At 53.7% G+C, this 25,178-nt stretch overlaps 4 long non-coding RNA genes across 7 annotated transcripts; 3 read left to right on the forward strand and 1 right to left on the reverse strand.

Moving 5' to 3' along the window:
• The first annotated feature begins 1,770 nt into the window (after positions 1-1,770).
• On the forward strand, positions 1,771-16,901 carry LOC113986340. Of its 4 annotated transcripts, none has more exons than XR_005566177.1 (4): positions 1,809-1,898; positions 2,166-2,304; positions 2,567-2,799; positions 16,865-16,901. It is a non-coding gene; the product is annotated as an uncharacterized LOC113986340 (long non-coding RNA). The 4 variants fall into 4 exon arrangements; XR_005566178.1 differs by lacking the exon at positions 16,865-16,901 and adding an exon at positions 3,884-3,920; XR_005566179.1 differs by lacking the exons at positions 1,809-1,898; positions 16,865-16,901 and adding an exon at positions 1,771-1,794 and having other exon boundaries at positions 2,567-2,819.
• Positions 16,902-17,599: 698 nt separating this feature from the next.
• Positions 17,600-18,540, forward strand: LOC120324687. Its single transcript, XR_005566180.1, has 2 exons — positions 17,600-17,827; positions 18,067-18,540. It is a non-coding gene; the product is annotated as an uncharacterized LOC120324687 (long non-coding RNA).
• Positions 18,541-19,736: 1,196 nt separating this feature from the next.
• Positions 19,737-24,591, forward strand: LOC120324688. The gene is made up of 5 exons (XR_005566181.1): positions 19,737-19,773; positions 21,303-21,451; positions 21,533-21,609; positions 22,208-22,275; positions 22,408-24,591. It is a non-coding gene; the product is annotated as an uncharacterized LOC120324688 (long non-coding RNA).
• On the reverse strand, positions 22,153-24,793 carry LOC120324689. Its single transcript, XR_005566182.1, has 3 exons — positions 24,615-24,793; positions 22,381-22,877; positions 22,153-22,303 (listed from the first exon to the last, which is right to left on the reverse strand). It is a non-coding gene; the product is annotated as an uncharacterized LOC120324689 (long non-coding RNA).
• Positions 24,794-25,178: the final 385 nt, after the last annotated feature.

Genomic DNA, 25,178 nt, shown 5'->3' on the forward strand with positions numbered 1-25,178 from the left:
TGGAATGGCGGAGTTATCCCTGGTCGCACTAAGAGCAGGTGGAATCGTTTTATCGTTATTTTGGGATACACAATTTTGTGTTTTCTCTCTTTTTCTGACACCGTAGGGTGAAGCAGCAGCTTCCAGCCTTTCCAGTGCTGGTTTCTGGAAGAGTTTTGTTCGTAGCTGGTGAACAAGAAACAGTAATTTGCTTCCCCGTGGGTATCTGATAACAATCTTCATTTCGTATTCCAGAGAAAATGTGCCAAGGAGTAAAGTGAGAGCCTCCCTGAGGGAAAACCTGCCCAGTCCCACACACAGGAGGCTCATTCCCTGCTGGAATCCCAGTCACAGCCCCCAGAGAAACGTGCAGTTTAAGGTCCCACAGCCTGACCAGGACAATCTCCTGCCTCTGGACATGGAAAAGGAGTTTTCCATTGTGACAGTACCAGCCCAAGAGGATTGGAAAGCGATGCCATTAATTTTATGTTGGCACATGGAGGAAATTCACTGGAGCAGCCAGCACTCCTCCACCTCCATGGACAGCCCTCTGGGTCTGGGATCTTGATTTGTGGGTGTGAAATCTCCTCCCAGAATCCTTGGAGGCTGACCAAAGTCAAGGAACCTTCCGAGATGGGAAGAGTTGGAGCGAGTTGCTACGGGAAAAGAAAATGTTGTGTGGTAGGGGCTAAAAACTTTGTTCTTCCCTTGTCCTGTGCTCTGTGCTCGGTAACGGGTCAGCTCCAGAAATGTCCTGGGGACCTTGGAAAATGATCCCCGGTCTGCTGAAAAGTGGGAAAATCCCACTGGCAAAATGCAGCCCCCTGGGGGGGGGTCAAAAAGAGGCAGGACCTGGGTGTGTGAGTGCCTGAGAAATAACGGAGAGACCAATGTACGATCATCCTGTGCCCCAGGGGACAGGGGAATTGGCTCCAGTGACGCCGAGGATCAGGGCGGACTCTGCCCAGGGGACGACCGCCGCTGCCGGCCGGGGAAGGGCACCTTCGCCCCCACCCCCGGCACCGGGACGGAGTAACATCTGCCTGCAGCTGGCTGGAGTTCCCCTTGGCTCTGGGCTTTCTGCCCACGGGCCGGGGATCATGGCCAGAGTCCTTCAAACCTGGGCAACAGTGGCCTTCACAGCATCCCCGCAGCCCGTCCAGGGCAGGCTGCTGCCCATCAGCAGGTGGCTATGGAAGTGACGGTGTTTAGGGAACGCTGATTGTATTTCCCAAACTTTGGCAACGCGGTCATTAAAAAGAGAAAAATAAAAAGTCTGTGGAAATGCCCAGCACTTGGGAGCTTGCAGGCTCTGGGTTAAACTTGGCTCTCTAATGTTAAAACTGTGGTCGAGGGGCGGTGCCCGATCAGGGCCAGCGGCGGGGCCGGACGGGGCCGGCCCGGGGGTCCCTTCCCCGCGGGGTCGCAGCCGCGGGACCCGCCCCCGCGGGATCGCGCCGGCCCCGCCCCTCCACCCGCCCAGGCCCGCCCCCCGGCTCGCGCCGGCCCCGCCCCCCGGCCCGCCCGGCCCCGCCCTGCCCGCCCCCAAGAAGGCCGCTGTCCCCGCAGGCCCCGCTGCCCGCCTCGCTCCCCTTGTCCCGGGAGATCTCCCGGCCGGGCCGTGACCGCGGAGCTCCCACCCGCCCTTCCCCGGCCCCAGCAGCGCCCGCCGGGAGCCGCGCTGAGGGAACGGGGGGCGGGGCCGCGCCGAGGGGCGGGGCCGGGCTGAGCGGGCGGGGCGGGGCCGCAGGGCCGGGCGGGCTGGGATTGGGCGGAGGCGCTCGAGCGCTGATTGGGCAGCGCTGCCGGGCCGCGGTATAAAGGGCCGGCGGGGCGGGTGCGGGCGGTTGTGTGTGAGGGCTGAGGGTGCGGCCCCGCTGCTGCCCGGGCTGCGGAGGGGAGAGCGCCTTGGCCGCTGGGTTTGTGACCGGGGGAGCCGGGGGGCGTTTAGGGGCGCGTTGTGCTGGGCAGCCGGATAAGCTGGGGGCCGGATAAACCTGTTACCTGCCGGGTGCCCCCGGGGGGAGCCGTGGCAGGGCTGCGGGGCTGTTACTCTCTGGGTGTCTCAGGGTTTGCTTCGGAATCCCAAAGTCTTTCCCCGTGCAGGGTTTGGCTAGACTCAAAGGCAAAGACTGGTCTCAGTTTCTCGGTGCTGCATTAATGCTCTTTGCTCCTTCTCTGTCCAGCCGTGCCCTCCCTGGGGCTCAGCTCAGGTCCGTGCCCAGCGGCTGGTGGAGTGTGGCGAGTTGTGCTTCCTGCCGGGCGGGAGCTGCCTTGGGAAGCTGCTCTGTCCCCACGGCTGTGCCGAGCTGGGAGCTTGGACAGGTAAGGGCAGGGCCCGTCCTGCCGGTGAGAATTGGGTTTGGCTGGGGGAGGAGGGAATGGAGTGTGTGCCTGTTAACTCCACGGAGAACCAACAGCTGGGAGAGACCCCGAGCAGGTTTGGTGCCACGAGAGCAGCTTCAAAAGACCTTGAGTGTTGGAGAAATGTCCAGGAGAACTGGTTCCTTGTTTGCAGGGAGGCAGTTTGCAAGGACAGGGGGGTTGCTGTGCTCTCTAGCAAAAAAAGGTTTCCTTGCTCTCTCAGCAGGATGTCGAGTGCCACCGTGTCCCTGAGGTCCCCCTTTCTCCTGTTGGGAGAGCACGAGACGGATGGAGAGGATCCCCAGGCATCTGCAGGAACAAGGGACTTCTATGACTCCAACTTGCCTACTGCAGCTGTAGGATGGACTTTCAAGATAGCATTGGGAATGTGCCAGCACTCTCCTGCTGAAGTTTTTGTCTGCTGTATTTGAACACAATGAGTAAAACTGAAGTCAGGTCTGTTCTGGAGTGTGTTACACTTGTCCTTCCCTCTGTTTATTTTCTGTTCTGGAAAGCATGGTCTGGGGTTCCTGGGCACTTCTTATTAAATGATACTATGAAAATAATTTTGTACTGAAAGGGGAAAGGAGCTGTCTGTGAAAGTTCAGATGTCCATGATAAAAGCCTTATGTGTTTTCAGTCAGTAAGCTCTTAAAATATCTAACAGTGTGTAGGAATACCTGGCTTCTAAAACTCACCAGCTGAGTCTTAGAGGCTTCTTTGAAGAGCTGATTTCAGGCAGCAGAATTGGCCCCCAGGAGGGACTCTGTGCCTGCTCTCCCGTGGCTCCAAGGGATCTCTGGCCCTTCACGCCGGCACCGAGATTTTCTCGGGAAGGGCCTCAGATCCCCGGACCAGTCTGGGACACAGGCAAGATCCCCCTGCAGTTTAGGACCAAATTGGGCCCCCTGGAGGGACAGTGCTGTGGGTGCCCCCCGGGTTGGGGCACCCCGAGGACTCCAGCGCGCACCGAAAGGATTCTTCGGGGAGATCCTCGGGGTGCCCGGCCCTGGGGAGCTCAAAGCAAGGTCCCTGCCATGGATTCAGGCATTGCTGAGAGTATCCCAGGGGTCCCTGTCCCTGCTAGACATGGAGCTCTCTAATGGGCTGGAATTGGGTGATAAAAGTGGTTCTCCAAGTGCCAAAGAAGTGTGGGATTGGGATTAAGAAATGAGCAGTGAGGGTCCAATTGGCTGTTTCCTCTGGAATGTGACTGTGAGAGCTGCAGGAGTGCCAGGTGTGTGTTCCAGTCCCCAACATGTGGTTTGCACCTGTCCTGGTCAGACACAGGTCCAACTTCCTCAGTCCTTAAGACAGTAGAGGGAGAATGAAGGACTGGCAGTGTTAAGGTGATTGGTGTGTCAGGGGTTCAACTGGGAAAACATTGGGGAATTCCTCATTGCTCTATTTACCAAACTCACCCAAACCTGTGCTAGGAAAAGATTGGAAAAGTTGAGGCGAAAATGAAATTGAAAATGGGAATATTGAAACTGTAATTGCTGAAACTCAGTGTGTCCAAGCAGCAGCTCTTGTTGTGCAGGGAATAACTCCTGTCAGCAGCAAGGCCCCGACTGAAGTGGCAGCTGCAGTTGTTCCTGTGGTGTGGGCCAGTGGAACTGCAGGAGAGTGGAAGAGGGCAGAACCTGTAGGTATTACCCCTAAGCCAGAGTCTGTACTGGTAAGGCAAAGTCAGTATCCTTTAAAATTAGGAAGCCAAATTGGATTGGTTCCAGGTAAGAGCCGAGTTTGCTCCTCATGGTTTGATAGTAGAATGTGAATGCAAGGAGCTGTAAAGAAAGGAAATGGGAAAGGTGATTGATTGCTGGGAGCAGGGGCTGGCAGACAGTGGCACTGGATGTTTGGTTGTGGTGGGGAATGAGCAGCTTGACCTGCCCAGGGTTGTCTGTGCTGGGGGTGGGTTTGGGTCCTGTGTGGCCACAGGTCTGTGCAGCAGCTGGAGCCTGGGCAGGTCTGGGGGCTGTGGTGTGCCAGGCTCCTGAGCGTGTTGTCCCTGTTTCCTTGGAGTGTCCCAGTGTCCCTGCTTGGCTGTTTGTTGCCCTGCAGGCAGAAGAGCCCAGGCCTGAGATGGCTGAGTGTTGGTGTGAGCCACAGTGGGTGTCCCTGCCCTCGGGACAGTCCCCAGAGCTGCCTTTGGCATCCCCTGCTGAAGGGTGGGAGCTGCCCAGAGCCAGCAGCATCCAGCTGGAGGATCCAGGAGGATGCAGCTCCTGTTGTCTGGGAGGTAAGAGGTGGGGGTGCAGGAGCTGGCAGGGGTGTTTTGCAGGCAGAGGGAGGGCAGGAGCAGGAGAATTGCAGGTGCAGCAGCTGGGTCAGTGCTGGATGGAGTCAGGCTGGGAAAGGTCCCTGAGTGTCAGGGCAGGGGAGAGCCCAGGGTGGCCCTGGGAGCCCTGGGGCTGTGACCAAGTGCAGTGGGCAAAGGAATGGGCACTGGAGAGCTGGGCAAACAGCTGGAGGAGTTGCAAGGAGAAGCAGGAGACTGGAATCCAGGAGCAGCAGCTCCCTGTGTGTGTGTGTAGAACCAGGTGTTCTGCAGCCCTGAGTGAGGTGGGAAATGAACCTCAGGAGGCTGGGAACGAGTCCCACACACTGGTTAAAGTGGGATGGACTCTTCCCAAGTGTCTGAAAAGCTTTTCTTTAGTGTTGCTTTTATCAGTTGAAAACTGGAGTGATTGTCAAGGTGTTGGCACTTGTTTTCCTGTGTCTTTGGTGAGGTGTTGACTCAGTACCTTTATTGGAGCTGCTGTTGGATGAAGAGGTGCCCCCAGTTCACCTGGAAGGTCCTGGTTTTCTTCCCTGCTTCTCCCAGCTTGTCCAGGAGATGGAATTCCAGTGCTAGAGTCTAGATGGCTCGTGGTGCTCCCAAAAGGAGCCTTTGTGCCTTCAGGGTAAGTTGTGTTGCCACTGGAGCTGTTGGGAGAGGCGGAAGGTTGGCAGGGAGAGGCCTGGAATGATGTTGCTGTGGCAGAGAAGAAATGAGCAGTGATGGTCCAATTGGCTGTTTTCTCTGGAATGTGACTGTGAGAGCTGCAGGAGTGCCAGGTGTGTGTTCCAGTCCCCAGCATTTGGTTTGCACATGTCCTGCTCAGACACAGGTCCAACTTCCTCAGTCCCTAACCCAAGAGAGGGAGAATGAAGGACTGGCAGTGTTAAGGTGATTGGTGTGTCAGGGGTTAAACTGGGAAAACATTGGGGAATTCCTCAGTTTCTGTCTTTGCCAAACTCACCCAAACCTGTGCCAGGAAGAGATTGACTGGCAAAGTTGAGGCAGAAATGGAATTGAAAACTGGAGATACTGAAGCAGTAATTGGTGAAACTCAAATGTGTCCAAGCAGCAGCTCTTGTTGTGCAGGGAATAACTCCTGTCAGCAGCAAGGTCCTGACTGAAGTGGCAGCTGCAGCTGTTCCTGTGGTGTGGGCCAGTGGAACTGCAGGAGAGTGGAAGAGGGCAGAACCTGTAGGTATTACCCCTGATGTGGGATCTCTCCTGGTAAGGCCAAGCCAGTATCCTTTAAAATCAGAATGCCAGCTTGGATTGGTTGCAGGAACAGCTGAATTTGCTCCTCCTGGTTTGCTTGTAGAAGGTGAATTCAAGAACCTGCCAAGAAACCAATGGCCAAGGGGATTGATTAGTGCAGGACCTGAGAGAGCCCCCTGAAATGACAACCTGGAGTAGTTTCCAGTATGAGATTGCAAAGACGGCCTTGGCTGCATGTCCTTGAGCAAGGAAAGCCAAGAAAGCTTTGCTTTTGCAGGAGAAACTGGTGCAAGCAGGCAGGAAGAAGAGAAGCCCCATGACTCCTCCCTGAGCCCCAGCCAGCCCCTGAACTGCCTCCCTGGGAATGGTGGGACGGGCTGGACTCTGGATTGCTCCCTCTGCATGTGTGGTAAGACTGTTATGCCAACTTTGCCAACAGCCTGTAAGACTTTGCTGCCTTGGCTAGATGGTGCAAGGGCAGCCTTTAAGCAGCTGAAGCCTTCATTGAGGAGAGCTTTGGTTTGCCAGATGTGTCAGAACTGTTGGAATCATCTTTGGTGGGGAGGGCAAAGAAAGGCCAAGGTGTGCAGTGACCCCCCCTGAGAAGGGACTTTGAGTTAATGGCATCCCTGCAAGTGAACTCTGTGGGCTGTTCCCCCTGTAGGGCAGGTGACAGTCCCAGCTCCAGTGATGGGAAAAATGGTTAAAAGGGAGCCCCAAAAGCTGGAAATCCTGCTGGAGGCTCTTGGCAAAGAGAGTTTTCAGCGTTCTGCCCTGACAGAAGGACAGTGACAGCTTTTGAGTGCTGGTAGATCCTTTGAATAGATAGCCTTGAGTGTGTCCTTGTTGCACCAGTGGGCCTTGTCCAACTCCCCCTATTCCAAGAGATATACATATTGAAGTTTAAAATGATCTCCATAATCCTTTGTTGTCTTGAGGCTCTCCCCTCAGGAACTGCAGGAACTCCTGGTGCCGCCTGGGCCGATGGATTGGACGCCCCAGCCCCTCCGTTCCTGCCCAGCCCCTGGGGCCGTGTCCAGTGGTGGCACTGCCAGCCCTGCAGGGGAAGTGGGAAGGGCCTTTGCAGGTCCTGTGGATCACATTTATAGCAGGTAAAGTTGCAGAAAAAGGACCTGGGGTCTGTTATTCTTGAGTTAGGAAAGCTCCTTTTGATTGGTGAGCAGAACCAAGTGGATCCTTCAGAGTTCCCATCTGTGTTTGTGTCTCAGCCTGTGTTAGGATTCAGGGCTGTCAGTTGTTGTCACTGAGGAGTCAAACTGTGCTTTTAATTATGAGACACTGGCCTAGTGGCCCAATGTGAAGGGAAAAAAGGTGGAATGATATCTGAGTGTTGAGATGTAACAAGAGCTAATCCTTTTTGCAGTGGGATGGAGCCTGGAAACTGCAGAGAGCTGAGCCCAGGGATTGAAAGGGACCAAGCAAGGGAGGTGAAGAAAGAAGGAAGAAGGAACTGAGGCATCAGCCAAGCAGCACCAAGTTCCTGTGTAAGCAGGTGAGTTGTGTTGAGGTTCCTGAGGCAGGCCCTGAGGACTTTGAGGGCTCCAGACAGAGAAGACCTGGGAAGGCCCTTGGAAACCTTCTAAGGGTAGGTGTGTATGGTGATAAGTGTTGTGAATTTTCCTGCATGCAGAACAGGAATGCAGGGAAGGAAAATGAACCCTCCTGTAATGGTGACCCCTCCCATGAGCTGCAGTGGAGACCCCTCCGTGTGCCCTTTGGGAGCTGATTGCCAGGACCCCCGTGGGGCTGGGATCATGGCAGGGTGTTGTAAGCAAGGAATGCCTGGCTTCTAAAAGTCCCCAGCTGAGTGTTAGAGGCTTCTTTGAAGAGCTGATTTCAGGCAGCAGAATTGCCCCCCAGGAGGGACTCTGTGCCTGCTCTCCCGTGGCTCCAAGGGATCTCTGGCCCTTCACGCCGGCACCGAGATTTTCTCGGGAAGGGCCTCAGATCCCCGGACCAGTCTGGGACACAGGCAAGATCCCCCTGCAGTTTAGGACCAACTTGGCCCCCTGGAGGGACAGTGCTGTGGGTGCCCCCCGGGTTGGGGCACCCCGAGGACTCCAGCGCGCACCGAAAGGATTATTCGGGGAGATCCTCGGGGTGCCCGGCCCTGGGGAGCTCAAAGCAAGGTCCCTGCCATGGATTCAGGCATTGCTGAGAGTATCCCAGGGGTCCCTGTCCCTGCTAGACATGGAGCTCTCTAATGGGCTGTAATTGGGTGATAAAAGTGGTTCTCCAAGTGCCAAAGAAGTGTGGGATTGGGATTAAGAAATGAGCAGTGAGGGTCCAATTGGCTGTTTTCTCTGGAATGTGACTGTGAGAGCTGCAGGAGTGCCAGGTGTGTGTTCCAGTCCCCAACATGTGGTTTGCACATGTCCTGCTCAGACACAGGTCCAACTTCCTCAGTCCTTAAGACAGTAGAGGGAGAATGAAGGACTGGCAGTGTTCAGGTGATTGGTGTGACAGGGGTTCAACTGGGAAAACATTGAGTAATTCCTCATTGCTCTATTTACCAAACTCACCCAAACCTGTGCTAGGAAAAGATTGGAAAAGTTGAGGCGAAAATGAAATTGAAAATGGGAATATTGAAACTGTAATTGGTGAAACTCAGTGTGTCCAAGCAGCAACTCTTGTTGTGCAGGGAATAACTCCTGTCAGCAGCAAGGCCCCGACTGAAGTGGCAGCTGCAGCTGTTCCTGTGGTGTGGGCCAGTGGAACTGCAGGAGAGTGGAAGAGGGCAGAACCTGTAGGTATTACCCCTGATGTGGGATCTCTCCTGGTAAGGCCAAGCCAGTATCCTTTAAAATCAGAATGGCAGCTTGGATTGGTTGCAGGAACAGCTGAATTTGCTCCTCCTGGTTTGCTTGTAGAAGGTGAGGGCAAGAACCTGCAAAGGAAACCAATGGCCAAGGGGATTGATTAGTGCAGGACCTGAGAGAACCCCCTGAAATGACAACCTGGAGTAGTTTCCAGGATTAGATTGCAAAGATGGCCTTGGCTGCATCTCCTTGAGCAAGGAAAGCCAAGAAAGCTTTGCTTTTGCAGGAGAAAATGGGGAAAGCGGGCAGGAAGAAGAGAAGCCCCGTGACTCCTCCCTGAGCCCCAGCCAGCCCCTGAACTGCCTCCCTGGGAATGGTGGGACGGGCTGGACTCTGGATTGCTCCCTCTGGATGTGTGGTAAGACTGTTATGGCAACTTTTCCAAGAGCCTGTAAGCATTTGCTGCCTTGGCTAGATGGTGCAAGGGCAGCCTTTAAGCAGCTGAAGCCTTCCCTGAGGAGAGCTCTGGGTGTGCCAGATGTGTCAGAACTGTTGGAAGGATCTTTGGTGGGGAGGGCAAAGAAAGGCCAAGGTGTGCAGTGACCCCCTGAGAAGGGACTTTGAGTTAATGGCATCCCTGCAAGTGAACTCTGTGGGCTGTTCCCCCTGTAGGGCAGATGACAGTCCCAGCTACAATGATGGGAAAAATGGTTAAAAGGGAGCCCCAAAAGCTGGAAATCCTGCTGGAGGCTCTTGGCAAAGAGAGTTTGCTGAGTTCCCCCTGACAGAAGGACAGTGACAGCTTTTGAGTGCTGGTAGATCCTTTGAATAGACAGCCTTGAGTGTGTCCTTGTTGCCCCAGTAGACCTTGTCCAACTCCCCATCTTCCAGGGGATATAGATATTAAAGTTTCAAATGCTCTTCCTAATCCTTTGTTGTCTTGAGGCTCTCCCCTCAGGAACTGCAGGAACTCCTGGTGCCGCCTGGGCCGATGGATTGGACGCCCCAGCCCCTCCGTTCCTGCCCAGCCCCTGGGGCCGTGTCCAGTGGTGGCACTGCCAGCCCTGCAGGGGAAGTGGGAAGGGCCTTTGCAGGTCTTGTGGGTCACATTTCTAGCAGGTAAAATTGCAGTAAAAGGACCTGGGGTCTGTTATTCTTGAGTTCAGAAAGCTTCTTTTGGTTGGTGAGCAGAACCAAGTGGATCCTTCAGAGTTCCCACCCGTGTTTGTGTCTCAGCCTGTGTTAGGATTCAGGGCTGTCAGTTGTTGTCACTGAGGAGTCAAACCATGCTTTAATTGTCAGACACTGGCCTAGTGCCCCAGTGTGAAGAAAAAAGCTGGAATGATATGTGAGTGTTGAGATGTAACAAGAGCTAATCCTTTTTGCAGTGGGATGGAGCCTGGAAACTGCAGAGAGCTGAGCCCAGGGATTGAAAGGGACCAAGCAAGGGAGGTGAAGAAAGAAGGAACTGAGGCATCAGCCTAGCAGCACCAAGTTCCTGTGTAAGCAGGTGAGTTGTGTTGAGGTTCCTGAGGCAGGCCCTGAGGACTTTGAGGGTTCCAGACAGAGCAGACCTGGGAAGCCCCTCAGTGAAGCCACTCAGAAACCTGAAGGCCCTGGGTCTCTTTGTGAGCCTGAGCTATTGCAGCCCTGGGGATGGCTTTGGTTTCTTTCTCTCCTCAGAGTAAAACTGTCCAGGGGAGTCTGTGATCTCCCTGATTGTTGTATCATAACTGAAACTTGGAAGAAAGTTGACCTTGTGTCATTTCCCAACTGACTTGGCCGGGTTGAACCAGCAGTGCCAGATTGTTGTGGTGTGCAGGGTATTGTTTGTGTCTGAGCAGTTTGGGGTTAATTTTCCAAGGGAGGCCATGGAATATTCTGGTGTTTTTTTCCCAATATTTGGAGGCAGTGCCCTGGATTAGTTGATTTCTGCCTCGCTCCCTGATGTCTGAGTTTGGAGATGTACCAAGAACTGGTAGTTTTTGCAGTGGGATGTTCCCTAGAAACTGCATGGAGCTGAGCCAAGGAACTTAAAGGGACTGAGCAAGCAAAGTCAAGAAAGAAAGAAGAAGGGAACTGAGGCAGCAGCCAAGCAGCACCAAATTCCTCCACAACCAAGTGAGTTGTGTTGAAGTTGCTAAGGTGGTCACTGAGAACTTTGGGGGCTGCAGGCACAGGGGACCACCAGAGACCCCTGATTGAGCCTTTCGTAGATTTACAAAGCTTTGTGTATATGGTAACAGGTGTTGGGAATGTCTTGAAAGTGGAACAGGAATGCAGAGAAGGAAAGTGAACCCTCCTGTAATGCTGACCCCTCCCATCAGCTGCAGTGGAGACCCCTCCGTGTGCCCTTTGGGAGCGGATTGCCAGGACCCCCGTGGGGCTGGGATCATGGCAGGGTGTTGTAAGCAGGGAATGCCTGGCTTCTAAAAGTCCCCAGCTGAGTGTTAGAGGCTTCTTTGAAGAGCTGATTTCAGGCAGCAGAATTGCCCCCCAGGAGGGACTCTGTGCCTGCTCTCCCGTGGCTCCAAGGGATCTCTGGCCCTTCACGCCGGCACCGAGATTTTCTCGGGAAGGGCCTCAGATCCCCGGACCAGTCTGGGACACAGGCAAGATCCCCCTGCAGTTTAGGACCAAATTGGCCCCCTGGAGGGACAGTGCTGTGGGTGCCCCCCGGGTTGGGGCACCCCGAGGACTCCAGCGCGCACCGAAAGGATTCTTCGGGGAGATCCTCGGGGTGCCCGGCCCTGGGGAGCTCAAAGCAAGGTCCCTGCCATGGATTCAGGCATTGCTGAGAGTATCCCAGGGGTCCCTGTCCCTGCTAGACATGGAGCTCTCTAAAGGGCTGGAATTGGGTGATAAAAGTGGTGCTCCAAGTGCCAAAGAAGTGTGGGATTGGGATTAAGAAATGAGCAGGGAGGGTCCAATTGGCTGTTTTCTCTTGACTGTAATGGTGAGAGCTGCAGGAGTGCCAGGTGTGTGTTCCAGTCCCCAGCATTTGGTTTGCACCTGTCCTGCTCAGACACAGGTCCAACTTGCTCAGTCCTTAACCCAAGAGAGGGAGAATGAAGGACTGGCAGTGTTCAGGTGATTGGTGTGTCATGGGTTAAACTGGGAAAACACTGGGTAATTCCTCATTTCTCTATTTACCAAACTCACCCAAACCTGTGCTAGGAGAAGATTGGGAAAGTTGAGGCAGAAATGAAATTGAAAAGTGGGGCTATTGACACTGTAATTGCTGAAACTCATTGTGTCCAAGCAGCAGCTCTTGTTGTGCAGGGAATAACTCCTGTCAGCAGCAAGGCCCCGACTGAAGTGGCAGCTGCAGCTGTTCCTGTGGTGTGGGCCAGTGGAACTGCAGGAGAGTGGAAGAGGGCAGATCCTGTAGGTATTACCCCTAAGCCAGAGTCTGTACTGGTAAGGCAAAGTCAGCATCCTTTAAAATTAGGAAGCCAAGCTGGATTGGTTCCAGGTAAGAGCCAAGTTTGCTCCTCATGGTTTGATAGTAGAAGGTGAATGCAAGGACCTGTAGGGAAAGCAAATGACAAAGATGATTGATTGCTGGGAGCAGGGGCTGACAGACAGTGGCACTGGATGTTTGGTTGTGGTGGGGAATGAGCAGCTTGACCTGCCCAGGGTTGTCTGTGCTGGGGGTGGGTTTGGGTCCTGTGTGGCCACAGGTCTGTGCAGCAGCTGGAGCCTGGGCAGGTTTGGGGGCTGTGGTGTCCCAGGCTCCTGAGTTTGTTGTCCCTGTTTCCTTGGAGTGTCCCAGTGTCCCTGCTTGGCTGTTTGTTGCCCTGCAGGCAGAAGAGCCCAGGCCTGAGATGGCTGAGTGTTGGTGTGAGCCACAGTGGGTGTCCCTGCCCTCGGGACAGTCCCCAGAGCTGCCTTTGGCATCCCCTGCTGAAGGGTGGGAGCTGCCCAGAGCCAGCAGCATCCAGCTGGAGGATCCAGGAGGATGCAGCTCCTGTTGTCTGGGAGGTAAGAGGTGGGGGTGCAGGAGCTGGCAGGGGTGTTTTGCAGGCAGAGGGAGGGCAGGAGCAGGAGAATTGCAGGTGCAGCAGCTGGGTCAGTGCTGGATGGAGTCAGGCTGGGAAAGGTCCCTGAGTGTCAGGGCAGGGGAGAGCCCAGGGTGGCCCTGGGAGCCCTGGGGCTGTGACCAAGTGCAGTGGGCAAAGGAATGGGCACTGGAGAGCTGGGCAAACAGCTGGAGGAGTTGCAAGGAGAAGCAGGAGACTGGAATCCAGGAGCAGCAGCTCCCTGTGTGTGTGTGTAGAACCAGGTGTTCTGCAGCCCTGAGTGAGGTGGGAAATGAACCTCAGGAGGCTGGGAACGAGTCCCACACACTGGTTAAAGTGGGATGGACTCTTCCCAAGTGTCTGAAAAGCTTTTCTTTAGTGTTGCTTTATCAGTTGAAAACTGAAGTGATTGTCGAGGTGTTGGCACTTGTTTTCCTGTGTCTTTGGTGAGGTGTTGACTCAGTACCTTTCTTGGAGCTGCTGTTGGATGAAGAGGTGCCCCCAGTTCACCTGGAAGGTCCTGGTTTTCTTCCCTGCTTCTCCCAGCTTGTCCAGGAGATGGAATTCCAGTGCTAGAGTCTAGATGGGTCGTGGTGGTCCCAAAAAAAGCCTTTGTGTCTTCAGGGCAAGTTCTGGTGCCCCTTGAGCTGTTGGGAAGAAATGAGCAATGATGGAACAACTGGCTGTTTTCTCTTGATTGTAATAGTGAGAGCTGCAGGAGTGCCAGGTGTGTGTTCCAGTCCCCAGCATTTGGTTTGCACCTGTCCTGCTCAGACACAGGTCCAACTTGCTCAGTCCTTAATCCAAGAGAGGGAGAATGAAGGACTGGCAGTGTTAAGGTGATTGGTGTGTCAGGGGTTAAACTGGGAAAACATTGGGTAATTCCTCAGTTTATCTATTTTCCAAACTCACCCAAACCTGTGCTAGGAAGAGATGGAGTGTAAAAGTTGAGGCAGAAATGGAATTGAAAACTGGGGCTATTGACACTGTAATTGCTGAAACTCAATGTGTCCAAGCAGCAGCTCTTGTTGTGCAGGGAATAACTCCTGTCAGCAGCAAGGCCCTGACTGAAGTGGCAGCTGCAGTTGTTCCTGTGGTGTGGGCCAGTGGAACTGCAGGAGAGTGGAAGAGGGCAGAACCTGTAGGTATTACCCCTCCTGTGGGATCTATATGGGTAAGGCAAAACCAGTATCCTTTAAAATCAGAATTCCAGCTTGGATTGGTTGCAGTAACAGCTGAATTTGCTCATCCTGGTTTGCTTGTAGGACGTGAATGCAAGAACCTGCTAAGAAACCAATGGCCAAGATGATTGATGAGTGCAGGACCTGAGAGAAGCACCTTGAATGACAACCTCGAGGAGTTTCCAGTATTGGATTGAAAAGATGGCCTTTGCTGCATCTCCTTGAGCAAGGAAAGCCAAGAAACCTTTGCCTTTGGAGGAGAAAATCTGGAAAGGGGAAAGGAAGAAGAGAAGCCACTTGACTCCTCCTGAGCCCCAGACAGCCCCTGAACTGCCTTCCTGGGAATGGTAGGACAGGGTGGACTCTGGATTGCTCCCTCTGGATGTGTGGTAAGACTGTTATACCAGCTTTTAAGAACAGCCTGTAAGCATTTGCTGCCTTGGCTAGATGGTGCAAGGGCAGCCTTTAAGCAGCTGAAGCCTTCCCTGAGGAGAGCTCTGGGTCTGCCAGATGTGTCAGAAGTTTTGGAATCATCTTTGGTGGGGAGGGCAAAGAAAGGCCAAGGTGTGCAGTGACCCCCTGAGAAGGGACTTTGAGTTAATGGCATCCCTGCAAGTGAACTCTGTGGGCTGTTCCCCTGTAGGGCAGGTGATAGTCCCAGCTACAGGGATGGGAACAATAGTTAAAAGAGAGCCCCAAAAGCTGGAAATCCTGCTGGAGGCTCTTGGCAAAGAGAGTTTGCTGAGTTCCCCCTGACAGAAGGACAGTGACAGCTTTTGAGTGCTGGTAGATCCTTTGAGTAGATAGCCTTGAGTGTGTCCTTGTTACCCCAGTGGGCCTTGTCCAACTCCCCATCTTCCAGGAGATATACATATTAAAGTTTGAAATGCTCTTCCTAATCCTTTGTTGTCTTGAGGCTCTCCCCTCAGGAACTGCAGGAACTCCTGGTGCCGCCTGGGCCGATGGATTGGACGCCCCAGCCCCTCCGTTCCTGCCCAGCCCCTGGGGCCGTGTCCAGTGGTGGCACTGCCAGCCCTGCAGGTGAAGTGGGAAGGGCCTTTCCAGGTCTGTTTGATCACATTTATAGCAGGTAAAGTTGCAGAAAAAGGACCTGGGGTCTGTTATTCTTGAGTTAGGAAAGCTCCTTTTGATTGGTGAGCAGAACAAAGTGGATCCTTCAGAGTTCCCATCCGTGTTTGTGTCTCAGCCTGTGTTAGGATTCAGGGCTGTCAGTTGTTGTCACTGAGGAGTCAAACTGTGCTTTTAATTATGAGACACTGGCCTAGTGGCCCAATGTGAAGGAAAAAAAGGTGGAATGATATCTGAGTGTTGAGATGTAACAAGGGCTAATCCTTTTTGCAGTGGGATGGAGCCTGGAAACTGCAGAGAGCTGAGCCCAGGGATTGAAAGGGACCAAGCAAGGGAGCTGAAGAAAGAAGGAAGAAGGGAAGTGAGGCAGCAGCCAAGCAGCACCAAGTTGCTGTGTAAGCAGGTGAGTTGTGTTGAGGTTCCTGAGGCAGGCCCTGAGGACTTTGAGGGCTCCAGACAGAGAAGACCTGGGAAGGCCCTTGGAAACCTTCTAAGGGTAGGTGTGTATGGTGATAAGTGTTGGAAAATGTCCTGAATGTGAAACAGCAATGCAGGGAAGGAAAATGAGCCCTCCTGTAATGGTGACCCCTCCCATGAGCTGCAGTGGAGACCCCTCCGTGTGCCCTTTGGGAGCTGATTGCCAGGACCCCCGTGGGGCTGGGATCATGGCAGGGTGTTGTAAGCAAGGAATACCTGGCTTCTAAAACTCATAAATTGAGTCTTAAAATGCCTCTTTGAAGAGCTGATTTGAGGCAGCAGAATTGCCCCCCAGGAGGGACTCTGTGCCTGCTCTCCCGTGGCTCCAAGGGATCTCTGGCCCTTCACGCCGGCACCGAGATTTTCTCGGGAAGGGCCTCAGATCCCCGGACCAGTCTGGGACACAGGCAAGATCCCCCTGCAGTTTAGGACCAACTTGGCCCCCTGTAGGGACAGTGCTGTGGGTGCCCCCCGGGTTGGGGCACCCCGAGGACTCCAGCGCGCACCGAAAGGATTCTTCGGGGAGATCCTCGGGGTGCCCGGCCCTGGGGCGCTCAAAGCAAGGTCCCTGCCATGGATTCAGGCATTGCTGAGAGTATCCCAGGGGTCCCTGTCCCTGCTAGACAGGGAGCTCTCTAATGGGCTGGAATTGGGTGATAAAAGTGGTGCTCCAAGTGCCAAAGAAGTGTGGGATTGGGATTAAGAAATGAGCAGTGAGGGTCCAATTGGCTGTTTTCTCTTGACTGTGTTGGTGAGAGCTGCAGGAGTGCCAGGTGTGTGTTCCAGTCCCCAGCATTTGGTTTGCACATGTCCTGGTCAGACACAGGTCCAACTTCCTCAGTACTAAACACAATAGAGGGAGAATGAAGGACTGGCAGTGTTCAGGTGATTGGTGTGACAGGGGTTAAACTGGGAAAACATTGGGTAATTCCTGAGTTTGTCTGTTTTCCAGACCTGTGCTAGGAAGAGATGGAGTGTAAAAGTTGAGGCAGAAATGCAATTGAAAACTGTGGCTATTGACACTGTAATTGCTGTAACTCAGTGTGTCCAAGCAGCAGCTCTTGTTGTGCAGGGAATAACTCCTGTCAGCAGCAAGGCCCCGACTGAAGTGGCAGCTGCAGCTGTTCCTGTGGTGTGGGCCAGTGGAACTGCAGGAGAGTGGAAGAGGGCAGAACCTGTAGGTATTACCCCTGATGTGGGATCTCTCCTGGTAAGGCCAAGCCAGTATCCTTTAAAATCAGAATGGCAGCTTGGATTGGTTGCAGGAACAGCTGAATTTGCTCCTCCTGGTTTGCTTGTAGAAGGTGAGGGCAAGAACCTGCCAAGGAAACCAATGGCCAAGGGGATTGATTAGTGCAGGACCTGAGAGAAGCCCCTGAAATGACAACCTGGAGTGGTTTCCAGGATTAGATTGCAAAGATGGCCTTTGCTGCATCTCCTTGAACAAGGAAAGCCAAGAAAGCTTTGCTTTTGCAGGAGAAACTGGGGCAAGTGGGCAGGAAGAAGAGAAGCCCCATGACTCCTCCCTGAGCCCCAGCCAGCCCCTGAACTGCCTCCCTGGGAATGGTGGGACGGGCTGGACTCTGGATTGCTCCCTCTGCATGTGTGGTAAGACTGTTATGCCAACTTTTCCAACAGCCTGTAAGCATTTGCTGCCTTGGCTAGATGGTGCAAGGGCAGCCTTTAAGCAGCTGAAGCCTTCCCTGAGGAGAGCTCTGGGTCTGCCAGATGTGTCAGAAGTGTTGGAAGCATCTTTGGTGGGGAGGGCAAAGAAAGGCCAAGGTGTGCAGTGACCCCCCTGAGAAGGGACTTTGAGTTAATGGCATCCCTGCAAGTGAACTTTGTGGGCTGTTCCCCCTGTAGGGCAGGTGACAGTCCCAGCTCCAGTGATGGGAAAAATAGTTAAAAGAGAGCCCCAAAAGCTGGAAATCCTGCTGGAGGCTCTTGGCAAAGAGAGTTTGCTGAGTTCCCCCTGACAGAAGGACAGTGACAGCTTTTGAGTGCTGGTAGGTCCTTTTAATAGATAGCCTTGAGTGTGTCCTTGTTGCCCCAGTAGGCCTTGTCCAACTCCCCATCTTCCAGGAGATAGACATATTGAAGTTTGAAATGCTCTTCCTAATCCTTTGTTGGCTTGAGGCTCTCCCCTCAGGAACTCCAGGAACTCCTGGTGCCGCCTGGGCCGATGGATTGGACGCCCCAGCCCCTCCGTTCCTGCCCAGCCCCTGGGGCCGTGTCCAGTGGTGGCACTGCCAGCCCTGCAGGGGAAGTGGGAAGGGCCTTTGCAGGTCTTGTGGATCACATTTATAGCACTTTTTGCAATTCACCTGTAAGGGCCTGGTTATCTTTTCTGCTTCTCCCATCTTGCCCAGGAGATGGAATTCTAGTGCTACAGAGCAGATGGCTCGTGGTGCTCCCAAAAGGAGCCTTTGTGCCTTCAGGGTAAGTTGTGTTGGCACTGGAGCTGTTGGGAGAAGCGGAGGGTTGTCAGGGAGAGGCCTGGAATGATGTTGCTGTGGCACAGATGTTGCTCCCTGGCAGGTTCTTGGGTTGGATTCCTTGGCTGCCACTTGGCAAGGCATGGAAGGGCCTCAGTTGTGTAGGGAAGCAAACCTGGAATGGGAAAGCAAAGGGGGGGAGATTCTGGTTTCAGAAAGGATCATTGTCTTCTCTTTCTGCAGAGACACTGAGCTGGTCCAGCTGTGGCAAGAAGAGCAAGTGTCCTGTGAAGGTTTGGAGCAGTCTGGAGGGTTCCTCGTGCCCAAAGGAGCCTGGAAGTGCAGCCCTGGAGGCATGAGGAATAATGACAAGTGTCCCATTTCTTGTGAAGCTCAACTGTGTAAAACATTTAGGGAGCTAAAATTCCACAGCCTTGAGCTGTTGGGTCCCAAAGAATAGTGGAGGGAGAGGCAGAGAATGCCCCTGCTGCTGGGGCTGAACTGTGTGCAGTGAGGGGGCAGGACTTGGCCCTGATGCCTGAGTGCTCTCCAGCCCCCCAGGCTGGATCCCAACTGTCAGCCCCTGGCTCCAGCCCTTGAGAAGATGGTGTTCCTGCCAGCCCAGCTGCTGGGCTGGTGGTCCTGGGGGCACCTCCTGCCCTGGCCTGCTGGGAAGGTGTTTGTGTTGCAGCTCAATAAAGTCCCTTTCAGTGGTGATTGTGTCACTTTGGTGTCAGTTCCTCTCCCCTCTTCCCCTGCCCCCGTGGCTGCATCACTGCCTTGTGCCTAAATGAACTCTTCCCCTGCAGCAGTTCCCTGCTGCTCTCAGAGAGGGTGGAGCTGAGGCCCCTGAGCCAAGGGAAAAAGGATCCATCCAAGGCAGGCCCGTGCTCACCCCCTGCCTTCCTCCAGCCTCCCGTGTTTCCAGTTCCCATCCCTGCTGGACACACAGCCTGTTCCCAAACAGCCCCCGTTCCTGTTCTCTCTCTGTGTCTCCCCTCCCAACTCCCCTCCTATGATCTCCAGCTGCCCAGGCCCCTGGTTTTGAGGGGCATTCCTGGGCTGCTGCTCCCCCATTGCTTAGAACTGAAGTGCCCAGAGCCCCAAGTGCAGAGAGGTCTGCAGGGAATCAGTGCCAAGAGCTGCCCGTGCCTGCCTGTGTTCCTGCAGTTCTCCTTCCTGCTCTCCCTGGGCTGGAGAGACCTGCCTGCCCTGGGTTTCTTGGAGCAGAGGGATGGGATTCCATTGGTGCAGAAGGGATGTTCACAGACACTCGTTTTCTGACAGGCAGTGCCATTTCCCTTCTGCCTTTCCCAAGTTTTCCCAAGTGCTGCCCAGCCTGGGGATCCGTGTGCTGGGACAGTGATTGGCAGGAGGGAGGGGAGCCTTGGCCTCACCTGCCCAGCTCAGGTGGGTGGCACAGAATTGGGGTGGGCTGGCAAGGCATGAACACATTTCTGAGTTCTGGAGTGCCTTGAAACCTTTCCCTGCCAGGTTTCTCTCCCTCATTTCCTGGGCTCCAGCATCCCAGGTGTCTCTTCCTTTGTCCAAAGTCCAGTGGCAGAGCATTGACTGACTCACAAGGGGGGTTTGGAATGAAAAGGGTTCTGTTCCAATGGGGCAAGGAATGCAGTAAGAAAGGTGAGCCTCCTTTTAGTGCCTGAAACAGATAGGAATGGAAATGCTGGAGAAGGCCACATTTTATTTTTTGTCCCCCTGGATTTTTCATGGCTCAAACTCTCTAGTGAGCAATTGAACAGAAGGGTGAAGGGCAGGAGCCTTTGACTTGCCCAGTGCCCTTAATTGCCTTGTTCTCCTGTCTTCCAGGCCAGGCCAAAGCCCTGATCCAGCCCAGCTCTGCCAAGTGCCCTGGGCTGGGAGCAGCCAAAGGCAAGAGGCTGCAGCCCCGCCGGCCGGGCTGGGGGCTCCTGGTGCTGCCCGTGGGGGGGGGTAAGTCAGAGGGACACCTTTCTCTCCTCCTGCTGTTGGCATTTGCTCCCTGGGCACTGGGTGTGTAAGGAAGGAGGGAGTAGCAGGGAAGGGGAGCGTTTCCAAACTGTCTGAATGTTGCCCCAGGTCTGGGATGGAGCAGCCATGGGGGTGGTTGGGTTTGGCCTGGGCCAGTCGGGATCAGCCATAAAGGACCCACCAGACCCTGAACCCTCACTGGACATGTCCAGCCCCTCAAGTTGTTAATTTTCCACAGAGGACAAAGAATTGGTACTTCCTTCTGATTTTTGCAGAATTTCCTTTGGGATGATCAACCAGGGAATGTATCAGTGCAAAGCATCTTTTTAGGTCTTTCTTTGTTTGTTTGTAATTTCCTCTCTGGCTTCAATGAGTTTGGTGTGCTCCTGTTAAGGAAGCAGCATGTTTTTATCTGGAAATTTGGGGTGGTTTGGTTTGTTTAGGGTGTTTTTTCCCCCACTGACTCGGGCCTTCCGTGCATAGTCCGTGTTGTCCTACAGGACTGTTCTGGTTCTGGGTCAGAGAGAGAGAAGGGAAGTGGCTTTTCCTCATCTTGGATGTTTCCAAGCAGAAGTGGGACATTGTCCTGCCCCTCCCCAAAGCACTGCAGGCACCTGGGAGTAGCTCAGGGCTGGCCCAGTTCTCTGAGACAGATCCGTGGGGGAGAGGTTTAAGTATTAATCACATCTCTGGTGTCCCTTGGTTGCAAAGATTGGGTCCTACAGTCCCAGGGTGTTAAGGAAAACAAGGAACTCCTGTTCTTCCTGGCAAACCTGCTGTTATTGCTTGGGCAGTCTTTGGGTTCTGTTGTCTGAGTTCCTGTCCAGGATCTTTCTAAGAGAACCTGTTAGAAATGCAGAGGTGGGGTTAGAATGTGGGTGTGTTCCCTACCAAACTGATGGACTGGAGTGATGAGTGCTCTCAGCCCAGGGTATTTCTTACTATTGTGTGGCTTTCCCTCAGCTGTGGGTGAGGAATTGTGCCAGCAAGGCCTGTGTGCCCGTGGGTGTCTCCCGTGTGTGTCCGTGGGGCAGGGCTGGGACAAGGACTCGTGCAGGGACCCAGCTGGCACTGGAGCTGCTGCCATCCTGAGCCACTGCCAAGGGCTGGGGAGAGACCATCTGGGAGGCTGTTGCCAGGGTTCCCTTGGGAGCTGGATCTGCCTCCAGCTGCAGCAGCCAGGGGAGGGTTCTTCCTTGTGCAGCCCAGTGGCTTCTGCTCAGGCTGGCCCAGAGTGGGGCTGGGGCAGGTTCTCCAGGGAACTGGAGCCAGCCCTGAACGGGGCTCTGGAGAGCAGGAGCTGCAGGGACTGAGGTTTGCAAAGCTGGGCTGAAGTTTGTCAAAGCAGCAGAACATTCTCATTCCTGTGGGTCTGTGGAGTCCGTGTTGGTGCCCAGGAGAACTGGGTCAGACTGGGCTTTGTGCTCCGAGAGCTGCCCCCCTAAATGTGGCAGGCTGTGTGTGCTGGCAATGAAGTGCTGTCCCCAGAGGCTGATGGTTTCTGTCTCCAGGTGTGCCCAGGACGCTGCCAATGCCCAGGGATCTGCTCTGGGTCCAGGCTGTCCGTGCTGGAGGGCCCTGGTGGCTGCAGTCCCTGAGCCCGCAGAGACAGAGAGAGCCCCGGCCCGAGGGGCCTTTGGCCCCTTGTCCTGAATTTGGGGTGAGCCTGGGAGCGTGTGGAGGGTGAGAATGAGGGCTGTGCTTCCAGTGCATCATCCCTGGGAAGATCCTGTTGTTCCAGAGCGCTGGGGACAGTTTGGGCTTGGCAGCTTCAGAGCTGGGACGGAGCAGCCCCTGGAAAGAATCAGGAGAGTGGAGGTTTGTCCCAGTGGTGCTTTCACACCCCACTGGACAGGCTGGGCTTTGTGTTTGAGGTTGTCCTGTATTTGCTCTGCAGATAAGGGGCCCTTCCCAATTCAGCCCAGCAGATCCCAAGGGCTCTGACAGGAATATTTGTTCTTTCCTTCCCTTTGGGATAACTTCATCTCCAGACTGCCATGAGCAATTCCTTAATTTCTGCTGGAGAAAACCAAGTGTCAGAGGCAGTTTGCCAAGGAGGCCAGAAGTGTCTTTGGAGCAGAGAGTGCTGCCAGCTGCGTGTGCCTGTCCCCAGCCTGGCACTGCCCACAGGGACACACTGGGCACAGACCATGAGAGGGAACAAACCCACTGCCTGCCAGAGGGTTTGTCCTGGGCCATCAGGCCTTGGGCAGGAATTGCACTGGGCAACTCCATCAGCTGCTCTTCCCTCCCCCACCAAGCCCCATCCCCTGGGCATTAATGACGTGCCCTGTGCCCAGCACTCACTGTTCACCCAACTGAAACCAGAGCAGGGCTTGCTTTGCTTGGAACGACTTATAGTAACTTTAAAACAAAATAAATCACTTTTTTTGTTCTTTTTTTTTTTTCCTTTTAGATGCTGGAATTGCCTCTCTGGGTGTGTGCTGAGCTCTGGCTGCAGGGGACTGTCAGGCCTTGGTGGCTGTGAGTTCCTGTTCTTCTCCCTGGGAAACTGGAAAGAGTTCTTCATTAGATTGCAGAAATGTTTTCTGGAGCCTGTCCCCTTCTTTGTGCCTTTTGCTGACAGACCTTCTCTTTCTGCCTTTGCATGTACAGCTGTTCCCTGCTGTCCATTCCCTGGCCTGAATTCCTTGCAGCTCCCAGCTGGGGAAACCTGGGAGAACATGGCAGGGACAGAGGTGACATTTGTAGCTGCCAACTTGGGGTAATTTCGAGGGGCCCCAGCAACTGTTTCTGAAGGAAAAGGTGAGGTGCTGCAGAGGGGAGGGAGGTGGCATTTTGGAGGGGTCCCACTGAGGGGGAGTGGAGAGCCTGGGGCTGGAGTGTGAGTTCTTAAACAGGGAAGAAGGGAAGGATGCTTGGGAGGGAAACACTCAGGGAATGTGTAGGGATGGAAGGGAAATTTGGGGCGTCAGGAAGAGAAAATGGGTGATGTAGAGGAAGGGAAATGTTGGGTGTAAGAGTTGATCTCATCTGTAGAGGACAGAATGACCATTTAGAGATAAAGTGAGGCAGTGAGTGGTGGGCAGGTAGGGAAAATTTGTGTGTGTAAAATTTCAGGTCACCTGTAGCAGAGAGGATGTACCTCCTGCTGGACACTGAGGCAGTCAGGGGTGGGCAGGAGGGGAAACCTTTGGGGGTAAAACTTGAGGGAACGTCCAGGGCAGAGAGTGAATATTTTGAAGGATAAATGAGGTGCTCAGTGGTGGACAGCTGGGGAGTGTTTTAGGGTAAACTTGGGGTAGCCCACAGGGTAGAGAGTGAACATGTATTTGTACAGAGGAGCTGACCTACCCCTACATGTGAGTAGGTAAGGAGAATTTTGGGAGTAAAATCTGGGCAATCTGTAGCAGAGAGAATGAATACCTTGGTGTGAAGTGAGACAGTCAGTGTCGGGCAGGTAGGGAAGATTTCTGTTTGTAAACTTTGAGGTCAGGTGGAGCAGAGAATGTACATCTTGAGGTAAACTGGGGTAATCATTTGTGGACTCATAGGGAAAATTGGGGGGGGAAATATCTGAGGTAATCTGCATGGTAGAGGATGAATATTGAGAGGTGAACATGAGGTACTCAGTGGTGGACTTGTAGGGAAAATTGTGGGGGTCAAATCTGTGGCAATGTGCAGCAGAGAGAAGGAACATTTTGGAACAAAGTGAGGCAGTCAGTGGGGGAGAGGCTGAGAAATTTCTGAGGGTGAAACTTGAGCCAGTCTGCAGGGCAAAGAATGAATATTTGGAGGTCCAAAAGAGGTAATCAGGAGTGTGCAGTAGGGAAGACTCTGGGGGTTAAAAAGGAGGTAATCTCTGGGGGAGAGAATGACTCTTTTGTGTTCAAGGAGAGGTAATCAGGAGTGGGCTGAAAGGGGAGATTTTGGGGGTTAAGAAGGAGGTTCATTCTCTCCAGGGCAGGGAATGAACACACTGAGGTAACCTGAGGTGATGAGTGGTGAGAGACACAGAAATCTGTGTGTGTTAAAGTTCAGGTGATCTGCTGGGAAGAGAAGGAACCTGTTGAGGTAAAGATGAGGCACTCGGTGGCAGACAGGTGGGGAGAGCTTTGAGATAAGCCTGAGGTGTCTGTGGGGTGCAGAATGACCCTCTGTAGGTACTAAGGAGCTGGTCAGACGTGGACAGGTAAGGCAGATGTTGGGAGTAAAATGTGGGGCAATCTGTCCCAGAGAGAATGAATCTTTTGGGGTAAGGTGAGGCAGTCAGTAGTGGGCAGGGAGGGAAATCTTTGTTTGTCAACCCTGAGGTAATGTGCAGCAGAGAGAATGCACCTCCTGGGGTAAACTGGGGTAATCAGTAGTGGACAGGTAAGGAGGTTTTGGGGGAAACTTTGAGGTAATCTCTGTGGCAGAGGACAAATCTTTGGAGGTAAAAATGAAGTAATAAGTAGTTTGCAGGCAGGGAAAACTGTGAGGGTAAGTCTGGATGTCACCTAGGGGAGAAAAGGAGCCTTTTGAGGTCCAGTGAGGCAGTCAGGGGTGGGCAGGGAGGGAAAATTTGTGTTTGTAAAATCAGAGGTCATGTGGAGGAGAGAGAATGCACCTCCTGGGCTAAACTGGGGTAAACCTTGCGGACCTGCAGGGAAAATGTGGGGGGTAAAACTTGTGGGAATCTGCAGGGCAGAGAGTGAATCTTGTGAGGTGAAAATGAGTTCCTGGGTGGTGGAGAGGTGGGGAAAGTGTTGAGAGTAAACTGGAGGGGATCTGCTGGGTGGAGAATGAACATCTTGATGTAGGAGTGAGTTGCTGAGATGTGGAGGGGTCGGGAAAATGCAGTGGGTCCAGTGTGAGGTCACCTGTAGCAGAGAGGATGTACCTCCTGCTGGACACTGAGGCAGTCAGGGGTGGGCAGGAGGGGAAACCTTTGGGGGTAAAACTTGAGGGAACGTCCAGGGCAGAGAGTGAATATTTTGAAGGATAAATGAGGTGCTCAGTGGTGGACAGCTGGGGAGTGTTTTAGGGTAAACTTGGGGTAGCCCACAGAGTAAAGAATGTACATGTATTTGTAGAGAGGAGCTGATTACATGTGGGTAGGTAAGGAGAATTTTGGGAGTAGAATCTGTAGCAGAGAGAAGGAATACCGTGGGGTAAAGTGAGGCAGTCAGTGTTGGGCAGGGAGGGAAAATTTGTGTTTGTAAACTTTGAGGTCACGTGGAGCAGAGAGAATGTACACCATGAGGTAAACTGGGGTAATCAGTTGTGGACATATGGGGAAAATTACAGGGGTAAACCTTGAGGGAACGTCCAGGGCAGAGAATGAATATTTTGAGTTCAAACTTTGGGGGTTTTGAACGAGGTTATCTCCAGGGGAGAGAAAGGACATCAGGAGGTCAACTGAGGTAATCAGTGGTGGCCAGGTG

Source organism: Pipra filicauda, unplaced genomic scaffold (genome assembly GCF_003945595.2).
Source record: "Pipra filicauda isolate LSUMZ 115617 unplaced genomic scaffold, ASM394559v2 scaffold651_size339498_pilon, whole genome shotgun sequence".
NCBI classification, from domain to species: Eukaryota; Metazoa; Chordata; class Aves; order Passeriformes; family Pipridae; genus Pipra; species Pipra filicauda.